This window comes from Oryctolagus cuniculus, chromosome 15 (assembly GCF_051225735.1).
Source record: "Oryctolagus cuniculus isolate XC-2025 breed Fujian yellow rabbit chromosome 15, ASM5122573v1, whole genome shotgun sequence".
Taxonomy (NCBI): domain Eukaryota; kingdom Metazoa; phylum Chordata; class Mammalia; order Lagomorpha; family Leporidae; genus Oryctolagus; species Oryctolagus cuniculus.
Window position 1 is genome coordinate 91,848,302 of NC_142881.1, and position 26,851 is coordinate 91,875,152.

The 26,851-nt window shown below is 41.5% G+C and overlaps 1 long non-coding RNA gene and 1 pseudogene across 3 annotated transcripts; both read right to left on the minus strand.

The window, feature by feature from the left end:
• Positions 1–3,036: 3,036 nt before the first annotated feature.
• On the minus strand, positions 3,037–16,448 carry LOC149122187 (uncharacterized). 2 transcript variants are annotated; one of them, XR_016221888.1, is made up of 5 exons: positions 16,267–16,448; positions 11,241–11,442; positions 6,233–6,387; positions 3,313–4,572; positions 3,037–3,115 (listed from the first exon to the last, which is right to left on the minus strand). It is a non-coding gene; the product is annotated as an uncharacterized LOC149122187 (long non-coding RNA). The 2 variants fall into 2 exon arrangements; XR_016221890.1 differs by lacking the exons at positions 3,037–3,115; positions 3,313–4,572; positions 6,233–6,387 and adding an exon at positions 6,423–7,525.
• Positions 16,449–23,759: 7,311 nt separating this feature from the next.
• Positions 23,760–25,637, minus strand: LOC100339558 (serine/arginine-rich splicing factor 10 pseudogene; annotated as a pseudogene). Its single transcript, XR_016221865.1, has one exon. The product of XR_016221865.1 is annotated as a serine/arginine-rich splicing factor 10 pseudogene (transcript).
• Positions 25,638–26,851: the final 1,214 nt, after the last annotated feature.

Genomic DNA, 26,851 nt, shown 5'->3' on the forward strand with positions numbered 1-26,851 from the left:
AAGCCAGGAGCCTGGAGGTTCTTCTGAGTCTTCTTTGCGGACACAGGGGCTCAAGCACTTGGGCCATCCTCTACTGCTTTCCCAGGCCGTACCAGAGAACTGGATTGGAAGAGGAGCAGCCAGGACTTCAACTGGTGCCCATATGGGATTCCAGCACTGCAGGTGGAGGATCACCCACTGTATCACAGCAAGTTTCAAGACATACTATAGTGCAGTATAAAATAGCCTAGTACTTCCTCAAAAACAGATGGATAGGCCAATGGAACAGAATATAAATGCAGAAATCAATCCTGGAGAAAGATAGTCTCTTAAATAGTGTTGGGAAAACTGGATCTCCGCATGCAGAAATAAGTGTGAAGCAATACTCCTACTTTCACCTTTCACAAAAATCCACTCAAAATGGTTTAAAATGCATTAAAGACTTAAATAACAACCTGATACCAAATTATTAGAGGAAGTTGGGGTAACCCTGCAAGACATTGGCATAGAAAAAGACTACTCGGAAAAGACCGCAGAGGCACAAGCAATCAAAGCCAAAATTGACAAATGGGATTACATGAAATTGAGAAGCTTCTGTATTGCAAATGAAACAATCAGCAAAATGAAGAGCCAACTGACAAAATAAGAGAAATTACTTGCAAACTATGCAACTGATAAATGATTAATAACCGGAATATATAAAGGCTCAAGAAATTCCACAACAACAAAACAAACAACCCAGTGAAGAAATTGGCAAAGGACTTAAACAGGTATTTTTAAAAAGAAATCCAAATAGCCAACAGATACATGAGAAAATGCTCAGGATCACCATTTAACAGAGAAATGTAAATCAAAACCACAAGGAAGTTTTACCTCATCCCTGTTAGAATGGCATTCGCATAGAAATCAAACAAATGCTGACAAAGATGTGTGGAAAAGTTAATCCTAATCCACTGTTTGTGGGAATGTAAACTGGTAAAGACACAATGGAAGACAGTTTGGAGATACCTCAAAACATCATACTTAGTGAATAAGCAAGTCTAAAAAGGACAAAACCCATATTTTCTCCCTGACCTGTGATAACTAATAGTAGACCTAATGGTAAACTATAGAAATGAAATTGACACTTTGAGAAACAATGAGTTTGAACAGCCCTTGTGTTGACTATTGAGGAACAACTTTTTTTCACATTATACGTTGAACTCTTTACTTAGTATAGAGTTACTCATACGTGTATAAAGTTAATTGAAAATAGATCTTAGTAAAAAATAGGAATGATAATAGAAGAGGAAGAAGAGTTAGAAGAGTGTGGGTGGGAGGGTGGCTATGGTGGGAAGAATCACTATGTCCTTAAAGTTGTAATTATGAAATACATGAAGTTTGTCTTCCTTATATAAAAGATTTCTAAGGAAAAAAGATATGGGAGGAACATTCCAGGAAAATTTTCTTTTTGATGATTTGGGTCAAGACTACTTGGTAGTAATATTTAAAAGCAAAGAATGAATGATGTCTTTTTCATCTTACGTATTTTTAATTATTTAATTTTTTGTTTTGAAAGACATAGTATTAGAGAGAGAGCAGAAGGCAGTGGAAGATCTTCCATCTGTTGCTCCACTCCCCAAATGGCTGTAACAGCCAGAGCTGGGCCAGACTGAAACCAGGAGCCAGAAGCTTCATCTGGGTCTCAAACATGGGTGGCAGGTGCTAAAGTACTTGCACCATCTTCTGCTGCTTTCACAGGTGCCCTAAGCAGGGAGCTGGATTGGAAGCGGAGCAACCAGGAAAAAAACCAGAACCCATAAGGGATGCTCAAATCCCAGGCAGCTGTTTAACCCACTATACTACAATGTCATAATTTTTGTAAATTTAGACACTAGAAGTCAGTGTTGACAACTCAAGAAATTAAGCTTCTGCAACTTAAGTGAGAGGCTAGGACTACATTCCTGGCTCTCAGTTATGACCCTGTCCCAGCCCTGGTTGTTGTGGGTGTGAATCAATGGATTGAAGGTTTCTGTCTCTGTCTCTGTCTCTCTCCCTTTCTCTCTCTCATTCCATAATGCAGAGTAGGCTAAGCCTCCACCCACGGTGCCAGCATCCCATATGGGTACCAGTTTGTGTTCCAGATGCTCCTCTTCTTTTTTAAATATTTATTTGAAAGTAGAGTTCCAGAGAGAGATCAGGTGAGTGAGAGAGAGAGAGAGAGAGAGAGAGAGAGAAAGGTCTTCCATCTGCTGATTCACTCCCAAAATGGCTGCAATAGCTGGAGCTGGGCCGATACAAAGCCAGAAGCCAGGAGCATCCTCCAGGTCTCCCACTTGGGTGCAGGAGCCCAAGGAGTTGGGCCATCCTTGACTACTTTCCCAGGCCATAGCAAAGGACTGGATTGGAAGTGGACCAACTGGGACTCAAATCAGTGCCTATATGGGATGCCGGCACCACAGGCAGAGGCTTAACCTGCTATGCCACAGCACTGGCCCCAGATGCTCTTCTTTAGATCCAGCTCTGTTTTTGTCCTGGGAAAGCAGTGGAAGATAGCCCAAGTCCTTGGGCCCCTAAACCCACCTGGGAGACCCAGAGGAAGCTCCTGGCTCCTAGCTTTGGATCAGCCCATCTCCAGCTGTTTTGGCCATTTGGCGACTGAACCAGTAGATAAAAAATTTGTATGTCTCTCCTCTCCCTGTAACTATGCCCATCAAATAAATAAATAAAATAAAATCTTTTTTAAAAAAGGTCTCTATATATTTCCATCTACTTCTCATTCTCTCTCAAGTATATAAATACTTCAAGACAGCAAAAGATTCAAGTCAAAGACTAGAGAATTGTCTTCAGCTCTGACTATAGTTTATGCCATTGATAAATGGAATAATTTGCCTGAAACATAACTTTGTGGAGTCTGAAGTAATCCTGCATTTGTAGACTCACTGTGATAAAACTATGGAGAGTTATTTAAGGACCTCCAATAGATTCTATCCTATATACATTTTCTGATCTGACCCATGAAGTAAGTTCAGCCTCCAAAAAGCTTTTAAAGACACTCTACTTTAATAATTCAAAATATTACCTTTTTAATTAATTGTTTCTGATGTAGCAAATTCTTGACAAAGCTTGAATTCAAACCATGTAAAAAGTCTTGTAGCTATGGCAATAAAAAAAAATGAGACCAATGTGAATTCAGCTCAGATTGCTTTAAATCTTATAACCATGCTTACTTTTTCTTATATGAATCCTGATTCTGAATTATATTTCTTTATGCTTTTCAAATTTATTTAACAAAATTTCATAAAGCTCTTAAAATAAATGTGAAAGAAGCTGAGGAATGAATAAACAACTTACCAGCAATATATTTATTTTTGATGGTCTTGGTCACATGTAGATGTCTCTAGAATCTTATCTGCAAGAGAAATTGCTTAGAGGGAGGGGTCAGATGACAAAAAATCTAGATTCTTCATAGATTCTGCTGTGCTAATCAAGATCATGAAGGAAAAGTATATAGAAAAATGGGCATATTTGCTCAGCGACAAAAATGAAGTAGCCTCCCCATGGGGGAATATAATCTTTACACATGGGAAAAACAGAAAAGATGCCAAAAGAGCACACACAAGCCTACCAATCATGTTGATTAAACATAAACTATCATTAGGCTAACCAAAATATTAATTTATTAACAATTCTGTAAAAAAAACATTGTCAGGGGCTGTCACTGTGGAGTGGTGGGTAAAGCCACCTCCTAAAGTGTGGGCATCAATATGGGCACCAATTTGAGTCCCAGATACAATACTTCTGATCTAGCTCTCTGCTATGGACTGGGAAACAGTGGATGAACACCTAAGTCCTTGGGCCCCTTGCACTCACATGGGAGACCTGTCAGAAGCTCCAGGCTGCTGGCTTCAGATCAGCCCAGCCCCAGCCATTGAGGACATGTGGGAGTGAACCAGCAGATGGAAGACCTCTCTCTCTCTCTGCAACTCAGCCTTTCAAATAAAGAAATAAATCATATAGAAATAATTTATAATGTTTGTCACAATTGTTCAAATAAGTAGCAGTACACACACAGACACATTATGCTTTCACTAGAATCTACATTACACAGGAAATTACTCAGGCAGTATGGTTTTCCTTAAAACATCTCTTGCTTTTATGTATCTGAAATTCCTTAAAAGTATGCAGCTTAAAAATTAGTTTTTGGCCACAACTATATGTATAGGAAAAATTGACAGAATCTACTAGCACAGCTTTCTGTAACTGTTCCATGTGACACTCCTCCTTGTATCCAAATATTGACATAATTCTCCACCACACAGACCCCTGACATTTTCCAGTTCCCTTGTTCTAGCCCATGAATGACCATAAATATGATACCAACATAGTTTGTAAAGTATTTTACTTTTGAGAGTGTGCCTTCTTGTACAGTAATCATGTGGAGAATCCTGAGATTTACCTGATGGACACCTGGAGCCTAGGTCATAGGCTCTGCAATCAGACATTGGAAGGGTAGGCATTATGACACAGTAGGCTTACCCACTTCTCTGGACATACCGCATCACAGAGTGCCTGGTTTGTGTCGTGGCTATTCCACACCTCCAATTCAACTTCCTGCAAATGTTTTTATAAAAAAAAAAATATTTATTTATTTGAAAGGCAGAGCTACAGAGAGGCAGAGGCAGAGGCAGAGAGAGAGGCCTTCCACCTGCTGGTTCACTCCCCAAATGGCCATAATGGCCAGAGCTACACAGATCCAAAATCAGGAGCCAGAAGCTTCTTCCAGGTCTCCCATGAAGGTGCAGGGGCCCAAGGACTTGAACTGTCTTCCACTGCTTCCTCAGGCCATAGCAGAGAGCTGGATTGGAAGTGGGCAGCCAGGACTATAACTGATGCCCATGGGATGGTGCACTGCGGGTCGTGACTTTCCTATTATAACACAGCACCAACCCAAAAGTCAACAGATCATGGCTCAAAAATTTGGCTTCTTGCCATCTGAATGGGAAACCCACATAGAGCTCCTACTTCCTGGCTTTCTTAGATGTAACCCTGGCTATTGTGGGCTTTTGCAGAGTGATCCAGCAGATGGAGAACCTTTTTCTTTGCCTTTTAAATAAACAAATCATTAAAAAATTATCAGTATGTGATATGGAACATTGGGTCACTACCACCACTGGTTAAAGCCAGAGTTGCTCCATTTCCAATCCAGTTCCCTACTAATGCACCTGGGAAAATATCTGAAGACAGTCCAAATACTTGGACCATTTCTATCCACCTGGGAAACCTGGATAGAGTTCCTGTCTTCTGGCTTTGGCCTGGTCCAGTGCTAGCTACTGAAACCATTTGAAGAGTGAACCAGCAGAAGGTATTCAATAGATAGATCTGTCTCTCCCTCTCTATGAACAAATAAATAAATTAAAAAAAAATATTGCTGTGAGTTAAGCAATCTTGAAGGCAGCAGCCCCAATTAAAGCAGTAAATAACTAAAACCTCATTTGTGATTCCAGGTACCACCAGCATATGGATGGCCTAGCAGAGGCCACCCCAAAATGCTTACTAAGAATTACACATGAAATGGTTGAATTTTATACCTGCACAATTTTTCTCCATTTTGAGTGGCAAGAGCCCAAAAACTTGGACCATCTTCCTGTTTTTTTCCCAGAATATTAACAGGGGGCTGGATCAAAATTGGGGCAGCCAAGACATTAACTGGTGCCATATTGGATACCAGGGTCAGGCAAGGGCTTCGCCTGCTATGCCTCAACACAGGCTACAAAACTCTTTTAATCTTATACATCTATTTGAACACTGTACTGTGATTTCTTTGTATTTTACAAACCAACAAAAGTGTGATTTATTCACGTGTTAAATAATAGAAAATAGATTCACACTAAATTTTGTAGCATATAAGTAGCTGATATTAAGTGTGAAAAACTTGTATTATGCCTACTTTTGGATACACAATCCATAGAGATTATTAGGGAAAAAGTGTAACCATGGACAAGGAAAAGTCTTCCAAAACAGTGTTTGTTCCAAATCAACCGTGGTTTCTGAAATGGGTCTCAAAATATGACTTTTAAAATAAATGTGATAAATTAAATAACCCTACTCAAAAATAAATAGATAAACCAGAGTTTGTGACATCTACAAATCATTTGATAGTTGTCAATGCACTTCATCATAGCTCTAGATATCAAATATGACAAACTACATTTCACATTAATTGGAAAACAATAAATTTTTTTAAAAAAATCACAGTAGGCAAGACACACACCTTGGTATTTGATGTGAGCATCCCAATCAGCAGCTTAAACTGATGCAGCACAATCCCTGCCCCACAGCTCCTGGTTTAGTTGATTTAGCCCAGACACAGTTGTGAGCCTTGGAGGAATCAGCACATGAAAGCATTGTATCTGTTTGTGTCTCTGCCTTAAAGAAATAAAAGAATAAATTAAAGAAATTTACTATGCCCCTCATAAGCAGGATGCAGCTACAGAAGAGATGAGGACTCTATGCCCTTCAACATCCCTTAGGATTAAGAGAATGGAGTCTCTGAGGGGAGAGTGTTGTAGGCAGGCATATAGAAAAAAACTGATTAGGTTTGTGAGCTAAAAGGCCACACTTTCACCATGCTCCTATGTGACCTCATACCCCTACCTGGCCACACCTGTGTACCCACTGTCCAATCAAATTAATTAACCACTCCCCTTTGGAAGTGGATTAAAAGACTGGGACACAGTGTGCCCCCTCTCTCCTTTCCTTGGCCTTTTGCCAGTATGGGGTTTACTGTGGCCCTGCACCTCCAGGGCTCATGGCCTTTGGGACACCCACCCTATGCTTCCTAGCCTAGATGTTCCTCCATGTGGCTGGTTCCTAGTACTCAGCATACATCTTGATTTGCCTCTCTACTGTAGATAGGCTTCTCACTCTCCTACACATTTCTTTCACTAAATAAAAGTTTAAAAATGTAAAAATGAAAACAAATTTGGCTGCCTTCTGCTATCTTTTCCCTATTTCTAAACTTTGCAACACAAGCGACCACAAATGTGCTCCATTAAAATAGATTTGCTTACTGTGGGCATTGCAGGGAGGTTTGAGGGTAAGAAATGCCACTTGTGATAACGTCATTACATACTGGAGCACCTTGTTGGAGCCTGCTTATCCTACCTGATCCATCTTCCTGTTAATGTTCACCCTGAGATGATGATTCAAGTATTTGAGTCACTTCCATAAACATGGCCGGAGCTAAGCTGATCCAAATCCAGGAACCAAGAGCTTCCTCTGGGTCTCCCACATGGTGCAGGGTCCCAAGGACTTGGACCATCCTTCACTGCTTTCCCAGGTGCATCAGCAGGGAGCCGGATTGGAAATGTAGCAGCCCAGACTCGAATTAGCATCCATACAGGATGCTGGCATTGCAGGCCAGAGCTCAAACTCATTGTACCACAGCACCACCCCTAAATAAATCTTTAAAAAATGACAATTTACTCACCCAAAAGTCTGGGAATCCTTAAAACCAGAAACTTTGTTCATCATTTTTAGATACACCAATATTTCAAATTGTAATCTATTATAAAGAGAACACATATTTATTTAAAGTATGTGAACAGTCACATTACCATGAAAAACCAAAGTATTCCAAAGTTTTTGACTGTTGGAGGAATTGAGCAGGGAACAGGTAAATCCTTATGTTTGTTCACAAAAACAGTTTACCAACATGTTGAAAAAGTGTGAGAAATTTCAGGACAATCTTTAAACCTAGACAACAAACCACTTAAGAATAGAACGAGGGGCCATCACTATGGTGTAACAGGTCAAGCTGCTGCCTGCAGGGCCTGCATCCAATAGGAGTACCAGTTCAAGTCCTGGCTGCTCTACTACTGATCTAGTTCCCTGTTAATGTGCCTGGGAAAGCAGTGGAAGATGGACCAAGCCCATGGCCTCTGCACCCTTGTAGGAGACCAGGAAGAATTTTCTGGCTCCTGGCTTTGGATCTGCCTAGCTCAAGCTATTGTGACCATTTGGGGAGTTAATCAGCTCTCTGCCTCTACCTCTGGTTCTCTGTAACTCTGCCTTTCAAATAAATAAAAGAGAAGTATTTCTAATGACAGGCCATAACTAAACTAAATAAATAAACTAAATAAACTAAATAAAGGGGGAGAAAATAGCTTGAGATGACTAGTTATTTGAAAGGAGTCAATCAAATGGAAATTTTAAGAGGTTGCAGTTGAAAAGATGGTTAAAAATATTATTAGAGGGGCCAGGCACTGTAGCATAGTAGGTTAATCCTAGAAAAGCAGTGCAAAAAAAAAAAAAAAAAAAGTGCTTGAGAATGGAGGACCCAAAAGAAGCTTCTGGCTCCTCTTTTGGATTGGCTCAGCTCCAGGCATTGCAGCCATTTAGGGAGTGAACCAGTGGATGGAAGATATTTCACTCTGCCTCTCCCTCTATCTCTCTCAAAATTTTAGGCACTGTGGTATAGAAGGTTAAGCCTCCTCCTCAGTGCCAGCATCTCATATGGATACTGGCTCAATTCAATCCCAGCTGCTCTACTTCTGATCCAGCTCTCTGCTAATGCACCTGGGAAAAGCAGAGAAAGGTGGCCTAAGTACTTGAGTCCCTGCACCTGTGTGGGAGGCTCAGCAGGTGCTCCTAGCTCCTGCTTACTGGCTCCTGCCTGGCCCTACCCCCACCCATTGAGGCCATTTGGGTAGTGAGCCATTGGATGGAAGATCTCTTTCTTTTCCTCTTTCTCACTTTGTATCTCTGCCTTTCAAATAAATACATCTTTTTTAGGAAGTTATTAGACTTTAAAATCAAATATTGAAAACCTCTAGCAAATATTTATCATTAATATTTATATTTTCTAAAAAAAAGGCTTTACTGATTTAACATAAGGGACTAAATACTAGTTTTATTTATTTGTAAAATAGAGTTACAGAAAAATAAAGACAATGAGAAAGAGATTGTCTATCTGGTTCACTCCCCAACTGCCTACAACAGCCAGAGCTGGGACAGGTTGAAACCAGAAGCCAGGAAAGTCCATCTGGTTCTCCCACATGTGTGGCAGGGGTCGCAGCACTTGAGCCATCTTCTGCTATCCCAGGCACATTAGCAGGGTGCTAGATTAGAAGTGGAGCAGCTTGGACTCAAAGAAGCACTCATATGGGATGCAGGTATGATAGACTGCATTTAACCTATGATGCTGACTGTTCTTTGAAAAATTTTAATGTCCATGCTAGAAGTGTGATATAGTGGGTAAGGCCACCACCTGTGATGCTGGCATCCCACATGGGCACTGGTTCATGTCACAGTTTCTCTATCTCAGACCAAGCTCCCTGCTAAAGGCCTGGGAAAAGCAGAGGAAAATGGCACAAGTGTTTAGGCCCCTGCTACTGATGTAGGAGACCTGAATGGAGCGCCAGGCTCCTGCCTTCAGTCTGGCCCAGTGTTGATTATTGCAGACATCTGGGGTTGAACCAGTAGATTGAAGATGTCTGTCTCTCTAACTCAGCCTTTCAAATACATAAATAAATCTTTCAAAAATTCTAAACTTTGGGATGTTGACTTAGAATTATTTCTTATTGGGGCTGGTGCTGTGGCATAGTAGGTTAAGCCGCCACCTGCAATGCTGCAGTTCTGGCATCCCATAAGGGCACTGGTTCAAGTCCTGGTTGCTCCACTCCAATCCAGCTCCCTGCTAATGACCTAGGAAAGCAGTGGAAGGTGGCCCAAAGTCCTTCAGCTCCTGCACCCATGTGGGAGAGTGGGAGGAGGCTCCTGATTCTGGCTTGATATCTGCAAAGTCCAACCATTGCAGCCCTCTGGGGAGTGAACCAGTGGATAGAGGACCTCTCTCTCCTCTCTTCTCCCTCTCCCTCTCTCTGTTATTCTGCTTTGCAAATATTTAAATAAATAAATCTTTAAAACATATTTTTTATCCTTGGTTATTCACTTATTGTTTAGTGAAAACTTAGCAGGTAATTTTGAACAGTTATATGTTAACAACTTATGAAAACATTTACCAAAAGGCCCAATGCCTTCTATATATATATATATATTTTTTTTTTTTTTGACAGGCAGAGTGGACAGTGAGAGAGAGAGAGAGAGAGGTCTTCCTTTTGCCATTGGTTCACCCTCCAATGGCCACAGCGGCTGGCGCGCTGCGGCCGATGCACCACGCTGATCCGAAGCCAGGAGCCAGGTACTTATCCTGGTCTCCCATGGGGTGCAGGACCCAAATACTTGGGGCATTCTCCACTGCACTCCCTGGCCACAGCAGAGAGCTGGCCTGGAAGAGAGAAGAGGGGCAACTGGGACAGAATCCAGTGCCCTGACCGGGACTAGAACCCGGTGTGCCGGCACCGCAAGGTGGAGGATTAGCCTAGTGAGCCACGGCACCGGCCCCTTCTATATATTTTAAGAAGTCAAGAGTACATGTATTTAGAAAAATCTATCTTTTACATTTAGCAATTCATTTTTTATTAATTTATTTTTTTTTTTTGACAGGCAGAGTTAGACAGTGAGAGAGAAACAGAGAGAAAGGTCTTCCTTTTTCCATTGGTTCACCCCCCAAGTGGCTGCTACTGCTGGTGTGCTGTGTCAATCTGAAGCCAGGAACCAGGTGCCTCCTCCTGGTCTCCCATGCGGGTGCATGGCCCAAGCACTTGGACCATCCTCCACTGCCTTCCCGGGGCACAGCAGAGAGCTGGACTGGAAGAGGAGCAACCGGGACAGAATCCGGCACCCTAAATGGGACTAGAACCCAGGGTGCCAGTGCCACAGGCAGAGGATTAGCCTAGTGAGCCATGGTTCTGGCCTCATTTTTTATTTTTTGAAATGAGCATGTATCATTTATTGGAGCAAAGAAAAGTCATCCTACTGCAGAGTAGCCCTTGGTCTCTCTAGCTGCTACACTGCTTTATCTCTCTTCAGCCACTGTAAGTCAGAGATGCTCTTATCCTTAGGCAGGAAAATCTGAGGTCTATTACCTCATATCAAATTGGATAGGGTCCCCAGATCAGTAATCCATACCGTGATTACCTTGATGAGAGGATCTGGGTTGCGCATGGCACAAGCATCATGAGCCATCAGGGGTGGGATTCCCTTTGTACCCACAGTCATCCTCCTCACCTTGCACAGCTTGTATTGGACATTCTCTTCAGTGTGTGTTCAGTTTGTATACCGACTCCTGCTCATGTCTGCCACCACGTGGCTTCTGCTGTGATGTAGTGAACAGCAAAATGGCCCCTTGGTGTCAAAGATGAGGCAGAAATGCTCACCTGTCTGTGTTCAGTGCTGATGTTTGCTCCATCTCACACATATCCATGAATTCAGCAAGGCTTGCAACATCAGTTTGAACCTTGCTGTGGATTCTGATCAAGCACTGCATACATTATCTTCTTTACCTCCTCTCCAGTCAGTGCATACTTGAGTCTATTTCTCAGGAAGATGACAGGGAGACATCCCTTAGGTAGCAGGGACCTGATGATGCACAAGGTGCCACAACAAAGACCACCAATTCATTTTTTAGCAATTATACTTAGATTGTTTGAAAAACTAAAATGTGGTTATTCACTTAAGTAATATCTTGCAAAAGAACAACTTTAAAATTGAACTTCATAGGAAGCAATGAACATTGCATCATTCTTTCATCTATTGTTTGTGCTTAGGTGAAAATTGCATTTTGATTTTAAATAGCACAAATAAGCACAACTTTTACACATACAACAGTACAATATATAATGCATAGTATACATTATGACACAGAAAAATATAGAGATCTCTGCAACTGTTTTTAAATCTTTTAATCAGGCCCTATGGCTCACTATGTGGGTGGCCAATTGAACAGATGAATGTTGGTAACAGGAAAGAAAGAGCTTATTTCTACAAGCTGGCATTTTGGGGAAAGAAATTTCTCTCTTTTTTTAAGATTTTATTTATTCATTTGAGAGACAGAGCCATAGAGAGAGGGAGAGCCAGAGAGAAAAGTCTTCCACCAGCTAGACCACCCCTAAAATGGCCACAATGGCCAGGGCTGGGCTGATCCAAAGCCAGGGTACAGGGCCTCCCCCATACCCCAACATGGGTACTGAGTCCCAAGCCCCCCTGGACATCCTCCAATGCATTCCCAGGCCACAAAGCACATATCCAGATCAGGAGAGGACCAACAGGGACATGAAACGGTGCCCACATGGGATGTCAGCACTACAGGTGGAGGTCCAGCTCTATATGCCACAGTGCAGCCCCAAGAGAGAGTTCTTGATATAAAATGTTCTATCTCATCAAAGGGTTCATTTTTTTTAAAGATTATTTATTTGAAAGTCCAAGTTACACAGAGAGAGAAGGAGAGGCAGAGAGAGGTTTTCCATACAAAGGTTCACTCCCCAATTGGCTGCAACAGCCAGAGCTGTGTCAATTTGAGGCAAGGAGCTGGAGATCACTCTGGGTCTCCCACTTGGGTGCAGGAGCTCAAGGACTTGGGCCATCTTCTACTGCTATCCCAGGCCACAACTGCTAAAGAGTTTCTTAAAGGACAAGGGTAGCTTCAGGGGGAGGTAAATAAAACAATGAGTCACCTTAAGTGACAATATGTAAATGCCCAAGCTTTTTTCTGATGGAGACCTTTTTTTTTTTTTTTAAGATTAATTCATTTGAGAAGGGGAGAGGAAGTGGATAAGGGGAGGGTTGCAGGTTGGAGGGACATTATGGGGGGGGAAGCCATTGTAATCCATATTCTGTACTTTGGAAATTTATATTCATTAAATAAAAGTTAAAAAAAAAGAAAAAGAAATAAAAGACACACACACACACACACACAAAGATTAATTCATTTGAAAGAGTTATACAGAGAGAGGAGAGGCAGAGAGAGAGAGAGAGAGATATCTTCCATCTGATGGTTCACTCCCCAATTGGCCACAATGGCCAGAGCTGCACTGACCTGAAGCCAGGAGCCAGGAGTTTCTTCTGGGTCTCCCATGTGGGTGCAGGAGCCCAAGGACTTGGGCCATCTTCTACTGCTTTCCCAGGCTGTAGCAGAGAGCTGGGTTGGAAGTGGAGCAGCCAGGTCTCGAACCGGTGCCCATATGGGATGCCGGTGCTTCAGGCCAGGGTGTTAACCTGCTGTGCCACAGTGCTGGCCCCATGATGGAGCCCTCTTAATCAGGGGGCTCAGCATCAGTTGGGTGAAGGCTTCTTTGTTAGCTGGGGCAAAAGTCCACCATTATACAAATGCTACTGTTCGCCAGAGTAATTCAGGTAATTCAGAATATCAGTAAATGGTTTTTGCTATATAAAATATGAAAACAAAAAGGGAAGGAAGATGGCTTTAGTATGGTTACAATTCCTTTTTGAAAGTTCCAATGAACTGAATATAATTACTTCCCTCTGTTAGTAACCTCAGTTAGCCCTATTGTTCCTCAGTTGAAACTTGGAAAACAACTCTAGTCCCAGTAATGGTATTGAATACTAATATATGTTAAGATTATTCTATCTTCATTTCAGATACAGTAGGCACTCTGTTAGTCAAACATCTTTTATTGCATTATTAACTTTTCCTCCACTGCCTTCCCAGGCCATAGCAGAGAGCTGGACTGGAAGAGGAGCAACCAGGACAGAACAGAATCCAGCCCCCCCCCCCCCAACTGGGACTAGAACCAGGGGTGCTGGTGCTGCAGGCAGAGGATTAACCAAGTGAGCCACAGCACTGGCCCCCACAACAGATTTTTTAAGCAATCAGGGAGTCCCAGGGTCTCTGCTCAACCACTGGGCTGAGGCAGAACTGAAGATCCTGCTTTTTCTAAATTGAGAAGGACTCCTAACCTGTCTCCTTGGGCATCAATAGTCGCAGACACAGTTGCTGGAAAGTTTAATGGATTTAAATGCTTACTCCATCCCATTTACCAAATCTCTCACAAAACCTCTACTGTTAGAAATCCACTGAACAGGGGCCAACACTGTGGCATATTGGGTAAAGCAGCCACCTGCAGTGAGTGCCAGCATCCCATTAGGGCTGGTCCTTGGTGATCCAGTTGTGATCCAGCTCTCTGATGTGGCCCTGGGGGAGCCGTGGAGGATAGCTCAGACCCTTGGGCCCCTGCACTGGGTGTGTGGGGGGACCCAGAGAAAGCTCCTGGCTCCTGGATTCAAATGGGTCATCTCTGGCCATTGCAGCCATCTGAGAAGTAAACCAGTAGATGAAGGACCTGATGGAACAAGGAACAAGGACATAAGCCTCAGCCATTCTCCCTCATTGCCCAAAAGAGATAAACATTGGAATGTATTCTTTGCCCATGAAACTCAGTTGGAGGACCTGCGTTGTGGCATAGTAGGTAAAGCCACTGCCTGCAGGGCAGGAATCTCATATGGGCACCGGTTTAAGTCCTGGCTGCTCCATTTCTAACCCAGCTCTCTGCTATGGCCCGGGAAAGCAGTGGAAGACAGCCCAAGTCCTTGGGCCCCTGCACCATGTGCAAGACCCAGAAAAAGCTCCTGGCTCCTGGCTTTGGATCGGTGTACTTCTGGCCATTGTGGCCATCTGGGGAGTGAACCAGAGGATGGAAGCTTTCTCTCTCTCTGCCTCTCCTCTCTCTGTGTAACTCTTTCAAGTAAACAAATAAATCTTAAAAAAAAAAAAAAGAAAACACCTCAATTGGGTCTCACACTCTTGTCTCCATACTCCACCCCTTACAGCCACCTGAAAGACCAGTAGCTCCGAACATCTGAAAGACCAGTTCCAGAATTCCCCTCTGCCTGCTGCCCCCTATCTCACTCCCTCCCCAGCCTTCCTAAAATATAAAAAGGCACAGCCCCTAGGGGTCAGGGCCTTCTGTCAGGTGTTCCATCCTGGGCACATGGGCAGTTGCAGTTGGTCACTCATCTCTATGGATTTATTTTCTCTGAATAAATTCAGTCTGGCTATAAATTCGTACACTGCCTCCTCTCTATTCTGTGCCTCTTTTTCTAACAGGACCCCCCCACACCTCTCTGTAACTCTGCTTTTCAAATAAAATAAACATTAAAAAATTCCACTTAACAGCCACCTTCTCTTAAATTTAACACATACACAGGCCATGCAGTATTACAATAGAACACCACTTTCTTCTTAGTAATAGGATTGTAACTATAAGCTGCCCAATCAGCCATGATGCAACTCAAGGTGCTTTTGGATGGAAATTAAACTGAACCACTCATATTTCACCAGAGGAAGAAATTCTCATACAAACAACCGAGAACTCTTCCAAAAATATCCAAATTTCCTCACAGGGAGGCTGAGGTAAAAATCTTAGAATCCTGGGGGCTGGCACCACAGCTTACTAGGCTAAACCTACACCTGTGGTGCCAGTACCATGGGTTCTAGTCCCAGTTGGGGTGCTGAATTCTGTCCTGATTGCTCTCTTCCAGTCCAGCTCTCTGCTGTGGCCCAGGAAGGCAGTGGAGGATGGCCCAAGTACTTGGGCCCTGCACCCGCATGGGAGATGAGGAAGAAGCACCTGGCTCCTGGCTTTGGATTGGCACAGCACACCTGCCATAGGGGCCATTTGAGGGGTGAGCCAATGGAAGGAAGACCTTTCTCTCTGTCTCTCACTGTATAACTCTGCATGTTAAAAAAAAAAAATCTTAGAATCCGTCTCCCACAAACCAGTACTACAAAAAATGATCTAAACCAGGTCCAAATGCCATGAACCCAAACAGCAGAGACAGAAATTGCAGGTATGCCCCTGGTTCAACTTACCCAGTCTCAGAGCTGTTGACACCATACACAAATGGGAGCCTTTGACTCCCCACAAGGTAGCTAATGCCACAGCGGGAAGATTAAAAAAAAAAAAAAGTTCCAGAGAGAGTGATCTCAGAAGCTGCTGGGATGTCCCAAGTCCCAGCCTATGCATTAGCTCAAAAGCAGCTCTGGGGTGGAGGTACAAGTAGCTATTGCTCTTCTTACTAATGTGAAAAGGTTAAGCCACTTGAAAAATACAATCCAGAGGCCAGTGCTGTGGCTCAGTGGGTTAATGCCCTGGCCTGAAGTTCCGGCATCTCACATGAGCACCGGTTCTAGTCCCGGCTGCTTCTCTTCTGTTCCAGCTCTCTGCTGTGGCCTTGGAAAGCAGTAGAAGATGGCCCAAGTCCTTGGGCCCTTAACCTGCATGGGAGACCTGGAAGAAACTCATGGCTCCTGGCTTCAGATTGGCACAGCTCCGGCCATTATGGCCAACTGAGGAGTGAACCATCTCTCTCTCTGCCTCTCCTCTCTGTGCAACTCTGACTTTTGAATAAATAAATGAAATCACCCAGACTTCTGGGCTAGCTCACCAATGTTGTTACCAGACATATAATCCGGCTCTTGATGCTCACCGCTTCAATTCACCATAGCTGAGTGCTGGCCAGAGGAAAGGGTGTGTTTCCAGAAGGCAGCTGCAACCTTGGGGAAAGAAAGTCCTCCCAACACAAAGAAGCCTTTTTCTACCAAACCAGGAAGCACAGAGGATGTTTTAAGGGACAGGGGGTAATTGGAGGGCCAGGCTTGAAATAAAACAATGAGTCTATTCAATTGATAATTATGTAGATTTTCAGGCTTTGTTCTGAGGAAGGTCCCATCTGCCAGTCAAGGGAGTCCAGGGTGTCAGGTGGGAGGTGCTTTCTGCCTCAGTTGGGGGAGGTTCTCTGTCAGTGGGGCAAAAGCCTGCCCTTCCAAATCATCTCCTTTTTTTCAGTAGGCTTCTGAAATTCTTCTGCAAATACTAATCACAAGATTAGGGGAAGGTAGGGTGCCTTCAGGAAGAAAGAGGGAAAAAGCACTTATTGTGGTTACAGTATCACCATGCTGTTGGAGAAAGGTGATTGGGGGCTTATAAAGAGGTTATAGGAAGGCGGTGCTGGTGTAAGGACTAATGGAAAGTCCTTATAAGAGTGGGTGTTATGCCCACGGTCCGTGGTCCCCCGAAAATCACACCACCAGAGACCGAAGTTGAAGCCAAATAGCAGGGTCGTTTTTATTATGAGTTCAAACCCGGGCCTCTCAGTGCCTCCAGGAGAGGATGCACCCGAGAAGCCCGAGCCTCATTCTTACAGAGCTTTTATTATCATGTACAAGCAGGCTTTAAGGGAATGCTATAGATCAAGTTGACACTTCTGATAAGCACCGCTGACTCTGGGGCAGTGGCTGGTTGTTATCTAAAGCTTTGAACTTCATAGGCATAGGTAATCACTTTACATTCCTGGACCTGGGTCAGGGTAGGGTCACGTCTGGCCAGATGGAGGGAAGGGGAGTATACGATAGTGAGTGCCAGGAATGGGCAGTGTTTGGGTCATTCAATTACTGGATTACTTAGCTCCACATCTAACATAATACATATTATAAAGTCAACGACACCTAGCATTGCTCATTATTACTAATAGTTGCTTAAAAAGCTAATGTGGTTACACTTTAGGTAATGGATATATATAATATATGTATATATGTTAGGAAACTGGCGCAGTTTTAGCCAGGCGGCCACATGGCCCAACCTCTGTGGTCAAGCTCCACCCCTATCCTAATGGGATTCACTGCTCCTGCTTCCCTGCAAAGTTTTAAAAGGGCCTGTTCCTGAACACGTGCTCTCTTGGTTCTCTCTTGGTTTCTCTATGCGCTCTTGGCTTGTCTCTCTGTTCTATCTTCTCTCCTTACTATCTCCTCTCCTGTGTCTCTCTCACACTCTCCTTCTCCCTCTCTTTCCCCTCACTGCTCCTTCACTCCGGTCTTTTGGGTGTTCCCCAATAAACCCTTTCCCTTATTCCGGTGTTCGGTGTGTTTTGTGACAGCTAACATTAATATATAACAATATATATCTGTTATATATGTGTGTGTGTGTGTGTGTGTTACCAGAGAAATTGCAGGGTTCTTGTCTTAGTGCAAGAAAGAATTCAGGCTTGAGACAGAATAGTGGAAAGTAAAAGTAGCAAAGTTTATTAGGGAAAGGACATCCGTAAGAATGGATGGGCACCTCTCCAGACAGGACCTGGGAGAGAGTGCAGTTGCTCAGATGGGGGGAGGGGGGAAGGAGCAAGGTTACAAGGTTGAGTGGAGAGATTACACCTGGCCAGACCAGGTGGGTGGCTCAGCAGAGTGTTTGAAATGCAGATACTGGGCTCCATCTGGGAGACTGTGGAAAATTTGTCAGGCAGAAGGGGTGGGGATCTCCACCTGGCAGGTTAACAGGTAGAGGGGGCAGGGCAGGATGTGAATACCAGGCTGCCCCTGAAACATTGTCAGCAGATGCATATGCTGGACATAGATGTCTTCTCTTTAGGCCTTTATGTCACACACACATAAGCTCATAACTTCCTACCTAACATATGTAATATATATATATATATATCTGTAATAAGTCATATATATACTTTAAATAACTTTATTGCTTTAACATATTGACCAAATCCATAGTTCTGTCTTTGTACTTATATAACAATGCTCAATTTTGAGAAACTCATAGAAATAAGTTCCTTCTAATCTCAGCCAAAGCAATCTCACACGAAATTATCTGCTACAAATCTGTAACATTCTTATATTCCCTTATATTCCTTAAGTTATTTGTTCTGCTTTGTTCTCTTTCCTTACCAAACACCAGTTTCATTTGATGTTAGGACAAATATAACTTGCATTCCTTGTGCAAGGTGTCCGGTGCATAACAAATCTTCCCAGCCAAATGAATCAGTTTTCAGGTTTTTATTGGGATTCCATTCCCAGGCAAGGTTCACCAGTTCCAATACAGTTGGGGCAAGGAAGTGGTGCATCAGAGGTTGGAAGGGCTCCTTTTATAGATACCAGGCATGGGGGTTAAAGGTTGAAGTGCATCTGATCCTCATTCATTGACCTTTAGGTGTACATGAGACCTTATCAAGGACTTCTCATTTCTGGAAGTGCAGATTCTGAAGCTACCACTTTGTTATATGAAACACATCTTGGTTGCCAAGACACGTTCTCATTCTCATTTTTTTCTTCCCTACCTATTGGTTCCTTAATTTGCATTTAAAAAATGCCTCTAAAATAAGAGCAAAGTATTTTAGTAAAAGAATATATAGAATTTCAAATTATTTTAAAGTAGTCTAAATTGGTTTGTTTTATATCAATGATTTATGTAAATAAAAAAGTCAATTGTCTTTTATAATTTTTAAAAAGCAAACCCTACAGGGGCCAGTGCTGTGGGACAGCAGGTTAATGCCCTGGCCTGAAGCACTGGCATCCCCTAGGGGCACTGGTTCGAGACCGGCTGCTCCCCTTCCAATCCAGCTCTCTGCTATGGCCTGGGAAAGCAGCAGAAGATGGCCCCAGGCCTTTGGCTTCTGCACCCACATGGGAGACCTGGAAGAAGCTCCTGGTTCCTGGCTTCCAATCAGTGCAGCTCCAGCCACTGTGGCCAATTTGAGAATGAATCAGGGGATGGAAGACTTCTCTCTCTCTCTTTGCCTTCCCTATCTCTGTGTAACTTTGACTTTCAAATAAATAATAAAATAAATAAATAAATAAATAAACAAGCTCTTAAAAAAAGCAAATGGTACAAAAGTTTGAAAAGATTTCTTTTATGTTTACCAATTTATTGAAAACAAATACAGATTTTTTAAAGAAATTAAAATATTAGACTAGTATGGTTATAATCTTTGTCTTGCCAAATAACAATTCCAGAGGTTAAATTTTACTTCAAACAGGAATTAATGAACATGACATTATTCCACTAATGTGCATCATTTATTCTTAGATCAAAATTGAATTTTCATGATGTTGAGTATCCAAAAAAAATATGTTTAACTTTTGCTTGGCCAGCAAACCCAGACACAAAATATGTCAATGACTCTGAAAATAGTTTTAAATTATATCTATCAACAAGATAAAAGCAACCTATCTGATACTTAATTAGGTCACATGAATTGTTGCATCCACTCATCAGCTAAAATAGAATATTACAAAAACCAGTGACAGTCACATACAAATTTCATTGAAAATGAGAGATAAGGCAATAGGTCAGGACTGACACTCCTTACCAGAATGCAGGCCCTAACAGTAAGTTACACAGCTTTTTATAGTATACTGTACACTAGGGCTCACAATTTTGAACCCCTGGTATGCAGTGAACAATGAAAAACCCAGAATATGATTGTAAGATAACAGTTAACAATAACAAATCCAGGAATGATAACAAATCCAAGATATAGTAGTAAGCTTACAGTGCAGGGTGCATTTCTCTCATCTTAGGCAGAACACTTGGGTTGTGCCCTTTTTCAGTTCCTGGAATTTGTTCCCACATAGTTTCACAAGATATACCCTTAGCCTTTAGCAAGCAAAGATAATATGTACAGAAGCAAGAGATACAATTAGCTGTTAGCCACATTTACTCCACTTTGATTTTGACTCTACAGAATCAAAAGATATTTGGGTTAATTTAATAGTTTTAATTTATGTGAGTACTCATTTACCTATGTCAGTTAAAACAGAGCTCTTAAAGAAATTTTTTATGATTAAGACATAATATACAACATATACATATACACATATGTAACAAAAATCATGAGACAGAATAAAGTCACTTCTGTAACAGCTATTTAAAATATTTAACTACCTTTGAAAATTATCTACATACCAGAATTACTTCTTCCTCTTAATAATATTAATTAACCATATTTTTTTCTCAATTGGGACTGGCAGGAATAAAAGCTTTACTTAAGCATTTAGTTTGGAAAATAACTTAGTCCTAGTAAAGGAGTTGAATACACACACATGAAAAGAAAATCATATCTTCATCTCAGATTCAGTTGGGAGAAATACTTTGTGTTGCATTATTTTTATGATTCTTGTTCTCTGTTGTCAATTGCACCAGGAGATTCTGTGGCTCCTGGCTTCAGATCAGCCCATCTCTGGCTGTTGCAGCCATTTGGGAAGTGAACCAGAGGATGGAAGACCTTTCCCTCTGTCTCTCCCTCTCTCTCTGTCTGTAACTCTACCTCTCAAATAAATAAATAAAAATCTTGTTAAAAATATTATCTACACCATTTGGCACAGGAACAAATGACCTAAACCAGGTCCAAGTGGCATGAAACCCAAATGTCAGAGAAAGAGGATTTTCAGTGGGTATCACATTTGGTCTAAGCCATCTTGGAGCCTCTCAACTCCCCTGCAAAATCATTTCTTTGTATCAACAGATATTCAGAGGGAGCTGATGCCAAGGCAGGGAGAAAAGGGAGAGTCCCCAAAGAAGGATTCTTGGCAGCTGCTTGGGCTGTCTCTGAAATCCCTGCCCCAGGGTCAGCTCATATCCAGCAACCACAATATGAGAGCCTCACACCCTTAGGAAGAGCTGTGCCAACAGGACTGGGTTGTGGATTTAGTGACCTGTTTCATAACTAAGGGGAATTACATCATCCAGGGGAGAAACAAGGGACAGGGGATCCCACACATCATGGCTTCTCCCCCAAATTACATGCATGAAGTCTGGATTCTGCCTGAGAACCTGTGCATCCTAACCACACAATTTGGAAAAATACAGAGCTCTAGGGCTGAGCCAAAGTCACCAAGTTCAGGAATGAGAAGATATCCAGGGTCCCATGCCAGCTGCCATCCTGCAAGCCTCACAAACTCACCATACTCCAGATTCTGAGCTGTCCAGGCATACTTCTGATGGCTCTTGTAGTGAGAGAAGTTCACAGAATGACAAAAACTAAGCCTCATGGAACCCCCTTGAGCAGCAGACTGGAGAAGCTGTATTTAGCAGCATGAAGAAAAAGACCTCATGTTGCTCTTCATTGTTCATCCAGTGTGTCTGGACAGTTTGCTGAGCCAGTGAGCAGGCATCATGTCAGGGAAGATGCAGCCAATCAGAGTCATACCTACTACATTTCTGTGAGGGGTGGGGAAAAGGGGTGCCATTCATCCAGGCTGTGCTGATGGGAATAGTGAAGGTTGAGTCTTGGGCTCAGGTCTGGTGGTGCTCACCCTCCTGGGGCCTAGCTCTCCTAAGAGCAGGGGCTGCTGTCACCTTCCTGATGACTCAACGACATGAGATTGAGGATGTCTCGCACCCTCCAATGTCTGTGATTCTTCTGGGACCTTATGACCTGGAGCTTCCAATGAACTCCTTTATAAGAGATGAAATTTACTCAAAATTTAATGAATTCTGAGCTTTTCATTTTCTTCATGTTTTTGACTTAATTTTATTTTAGGACATTTTGATTTTTTTAATGATTTGAAAAATATTTAAAGATACTCTATAGAAGTTTTCTAGTCTGTATTTTGTCCTTTAAAATGTCTTTCTATTTTTTCCTGCTGGTACATGGTAAGCCAGTTGATATATGTTGATCTTGTGCTCACTAATATCACTTAATTCTCTCATCAGTTTATAGTTTGTTTTGGATTACCTCCGTAGATTGTAGAGTCAACAATATATATTGAAAATTTTGTTGCTTAATTGCTTAATTAGAAGGAACATTCCTCAAGACAATCAAGGCAATTTATGAAAAACCCACGTCCAGCATCAAATTGAATGGGGAAAAGTTGGAAGCATATCCACTGAGATCTGGCACCAGACAAAAATGACCACTCTCACCATTGCTATGAAATATAGTACTGGAGGTTCTAGCCAGAGCTATTAGGCAAGAAAAAGAAATTACAGACATACAAATTGAGAAGGAAGAAGTCAAACTATCCCTCTTTGCAGATGATATGATTCTTTATTTAGGGGATCCAAAGAACTCCACTAAGAGGCTATTGGAACTCATAAAAGAGTTTGGTAAAGTAGCAGGATATAAAATCAGAGCAGAAAAATCAACGGCCTTTGTATACACAGACAATGTCACGGCTGAGAAAGAACTTCTAAGATCAATCCCATTCACAATATCTACAAAAACAATCAAATACCTTGAAATAAACTTAACTAAGGATGTCAAAGATCTCTATGATGAGAATTACAAAATCTTAAAGAAGGAAATAGAAGAAGATACCAAAAAATGGAAAACTCTTCCATGCTCATGGATTGGAAGAATCAACATCATCAAAATGTCCATTCTCCCAAAAGCAATTTATAGATTCAATGTGATGCCAATCAAAATACCAAAGACATTCTTCTCAGATCTGGAAAAAATGATGCTGAAATTCATATGTAGGTACAGAAAACCTCGAATACCTAAAGCAATCTTGTAAAACAAAAACAGAGCTGTAGGCATCACAATACCAGATTTCAAGACGTACTACAGGGCAGTTGTAGTCAAAACAGCATGGTACTGGTACAGAAACAGATGGATAGACCAATGGAACAGAATAGAAACACCAGAAATCAATCCAAACATCCACAACCAACATATATTTGATCAAGGAGCTAAAACCAATTCCTGGAGCAAGGACAGCCTCTTCAACAAATGGTGCTGGGAAAACTGGATTTCCACATGCAGAAGTATGAAGCAAAACCCCTATCTTACACAAACATCCACTCTACCTGGATTAAAGATCTAAGTCTACTAACCAACACCATCAAATTATTAGAGAACATGGGAGAAACCCTGCAAGATATAGGCACAGGCAAAGACTTCTTGAAAAAAACCATAGAGGCACAGGAGGTCAATGCCAAAATTAGCAATTGGGATTACATCAAATTGAGAAGTTTCTGTACTGCAAAAGAAATAGTCAGGAAACTAAGGAGGCAACTGACAGAATGGGAAAAATTGTTTGCAAATTATGCAACTGATAAAGGATTAATAACCAGAATCTATAAAGAGATCAAGAAACTCCACAACAACAAAACAAACAACCCATTTTAGAGATGGGCCAAGGACCTTAATAGACATTTTTCTTTTTTTTTTTTTTTGATACCATAAAAGTTATTTATTCGCTATACACAGAACATGTCCCCTATAAAATGTACATGTAAATCACTAAAAAGTATAATTTGGTGAACATTTTTTCATTACAGAACATACTAAATCAGTTGGGATAACAGCTCTCTGTCTGCCTCAAAATAATCTAATTATAGCACCCAGATCTCCTTTATATCTAATGCAAAGTTAAATACTTATTTGTGGGATTATTTCCTAACGTATTTGAAGAGGCAGAGTTAACAAGTTAATATAACTCTAGTATATTACAGTAACGGCACAATAAATCAGTTTATTACAGATTGAAACATTTTTTCATTATTAATGGGGTGCAAACGAATACTGGATACTTTTTAAAAGGCAGATAAACCACAAAATTACTTATCTTTGATAGTATATCGGGTTTTATAATTACATTAAGATGTGAATGGTGTAATACAGTTACAAATAATACACCTCAAACAAAACAGTGAGGCCATATGTAATGATACACTAGATTGTGCTCAGTAGACATTTATTGAATATGGGAATTATCTATTTTTCTATCCAATTACTTAGTACAATATTTTGCCCACTGTTAAGGGCTCAATAAATATTCACTGAACATACTGATTAGGAAAGAGGTGAGAAGAGATGGGCCCCCTCAGCTGGATGTCAAGTATAATTGGAATCTACGTGGGAAAAAGTGGTTAAAGAAGTCAACTGTATGTGGTATTTAAGCAAATATACTCAGATGCCAACGAAGCAAATGATTAAGCAGAAAATACTGGCACCAGAATAAACAAAGGCAAAGTTTGCCAATAATGGCTAAAGAGGAATTTTAAGGAGAATCCAGAAAAAATTTATATTGGACCATACCTTTTCCCACCCAATTCAGTTTGAGACAGACCAATAGAGGCACTGTAAGAGACTATGGCTGTCTTCCTTGATATTCAGACATCCTAGTTTCAAATAATTTATTATGGACCTGTTACCCATGAATCAATATAAACCTATTCATATTTAGGGATTAGTTTCCACAAGTACAAAGTTGAACTTCCTTTTATTTGTCCTAAAATGCTTACTTTCAAACTTGAAGGGACTTCAATTATTCCACGTAGTTTTCGATAATTCTTTTATCTTTTCAGACCAGAGTCAAAATATTCGTACAGTATTCATACTGCAGCACCTTCCACCCACCCTTTGGTCGCTTGAACTGCCCTTCTTTTGTTCTTTTTCCGCTTTCAGATCTTTCTTGAAGTGTAGTAAGCAGAACTGTACTGGGTATTCCAGCTGCAGTTTGGTCTATCATTGTCGGAATGGCTTCTGCTACGGCGAGGTCTTCCAGTCGGTCTATTTCTAGGACTATAAGATCTTCTATAGTTGTAATCAAAAGACCGACTTCTTGATCTCCTTCTTTCATAACTTCGGCTTCTAGAACGCCTGTATCTGTCATAATCATCATAACGTGAAGAACTGTACACATTCCTCCCTTCCTTGGCTTTCATCTGATTTGGTGTCTTCCGATCTCCCTGTGCAAACTGTATTTCAATCTGATGTCCACAAATCCATTTTCTGTCCAGATTATGTAAAGCATCTTCAGCATCACGGACATCCTCAAATTGAACATAAGCAAATCCTCTTGGACGGCGAGTGTAGAAATCAATCGGAACATACACATCAACTATAGGACCATAGCGACCAAACTCGCGCCGTAAATCTTCAGACCTGGTGTCGTCCGCCACGTTCCTGACGAACAGAGACGTGTTCGGGGGGCGCAGGTAGCGGGACATGGCGGCAGTGTGAGTCTCGGCTGAGGGCACTAACGGGCTCAACAAACCGTCCGCGGCCGAACCTCAGACAGACACACCTCAATAGACATTTTTCAAAAGAGGAAATCCAAATGGCCAACATGAAAAAATCACTAGCCATCAGGGAAATGCAAATCAAAACCACAATGAGGTTTCACCTCACCCTGGTTAGAATGGTTTACATACAGACATCAACTAACAACAGATGCTGGTGAGGATGTGGGGAAAAAGGCACACTAATCTACTGTTGGTGGGAATGCAAACTGGTAAAACCATTATGTAAGACAGTTTGGAGATTCCTCAGAAATCTGAATATAGCCCTACCACATGACCCAGCCATCCACTTCTTGGAATTTACCCAAGTGAAATTAAATTGGTAAATAAAATAGCTATCTGCACCTCAATGTTTATTGCAGCTCAATTCACAATAGCTAAGACATGGAATCAACCTATCAACAGAGGACTGGATAAAGAAATTATGGGATATGTACTCTATAGAATACTACACAGCAATAAAAAAATCTGGTCATTTGCAACAAAATGGAGGAATCTATAAAACATCATGTTGAGTGAAATAAGCCAGTCTCAAAGGGAAAAATATCATATGTTCTCCCTGATCAGTGACAACTAACGGAGCACCTAAAAGGAATCCTGTAGAAGTGAAACTGACACTATGAGAAACAATGACTCGATCAGCCTTTGTCCTGACTGTTGAGGAATAGCTTACTATTTTATTCTTTTTAGTATTTCCTTTTTCTATTTAATACCATTGGTTGAACTTTGTAATTAACATACAATTATTCTTAGGTGTTTAAATTTAACTGAAAATTGACCTTTATTAAAAATAAGAGTGGGAATAATAGAGGGAGGAGATGTACAGTTTGGCACATGCTTACTCGGACTTATCCCTAATGGTAGAGCTAGAAACATGACATGAAGCTCCAAATCCCATTAAGTTGACATGTACCAATTCCATCTTACTAGTCAAAGTGATCAGTTTAAGTTCATAATTAATCATAAAGATAGGATTAATTGTCAAAGGGATCACATAAATAAGATCAGTGCCTACTATTATAATTGATAGAATTAAAAAGGAGAGAATGGTCCAACATGGGAAGCAGGACATACAGCAGACTCATAGAATCACAAATGCCCTAAACAGCACTCTGGCCTCAGAATCAGCCCTTAAGGCATTCAGGTATGGCTAAAAAGCCCATGAGAGTTTCTCAGGCATGACACTGTGGCAAAAAATGACCTAAATGAAAGATCTTTGT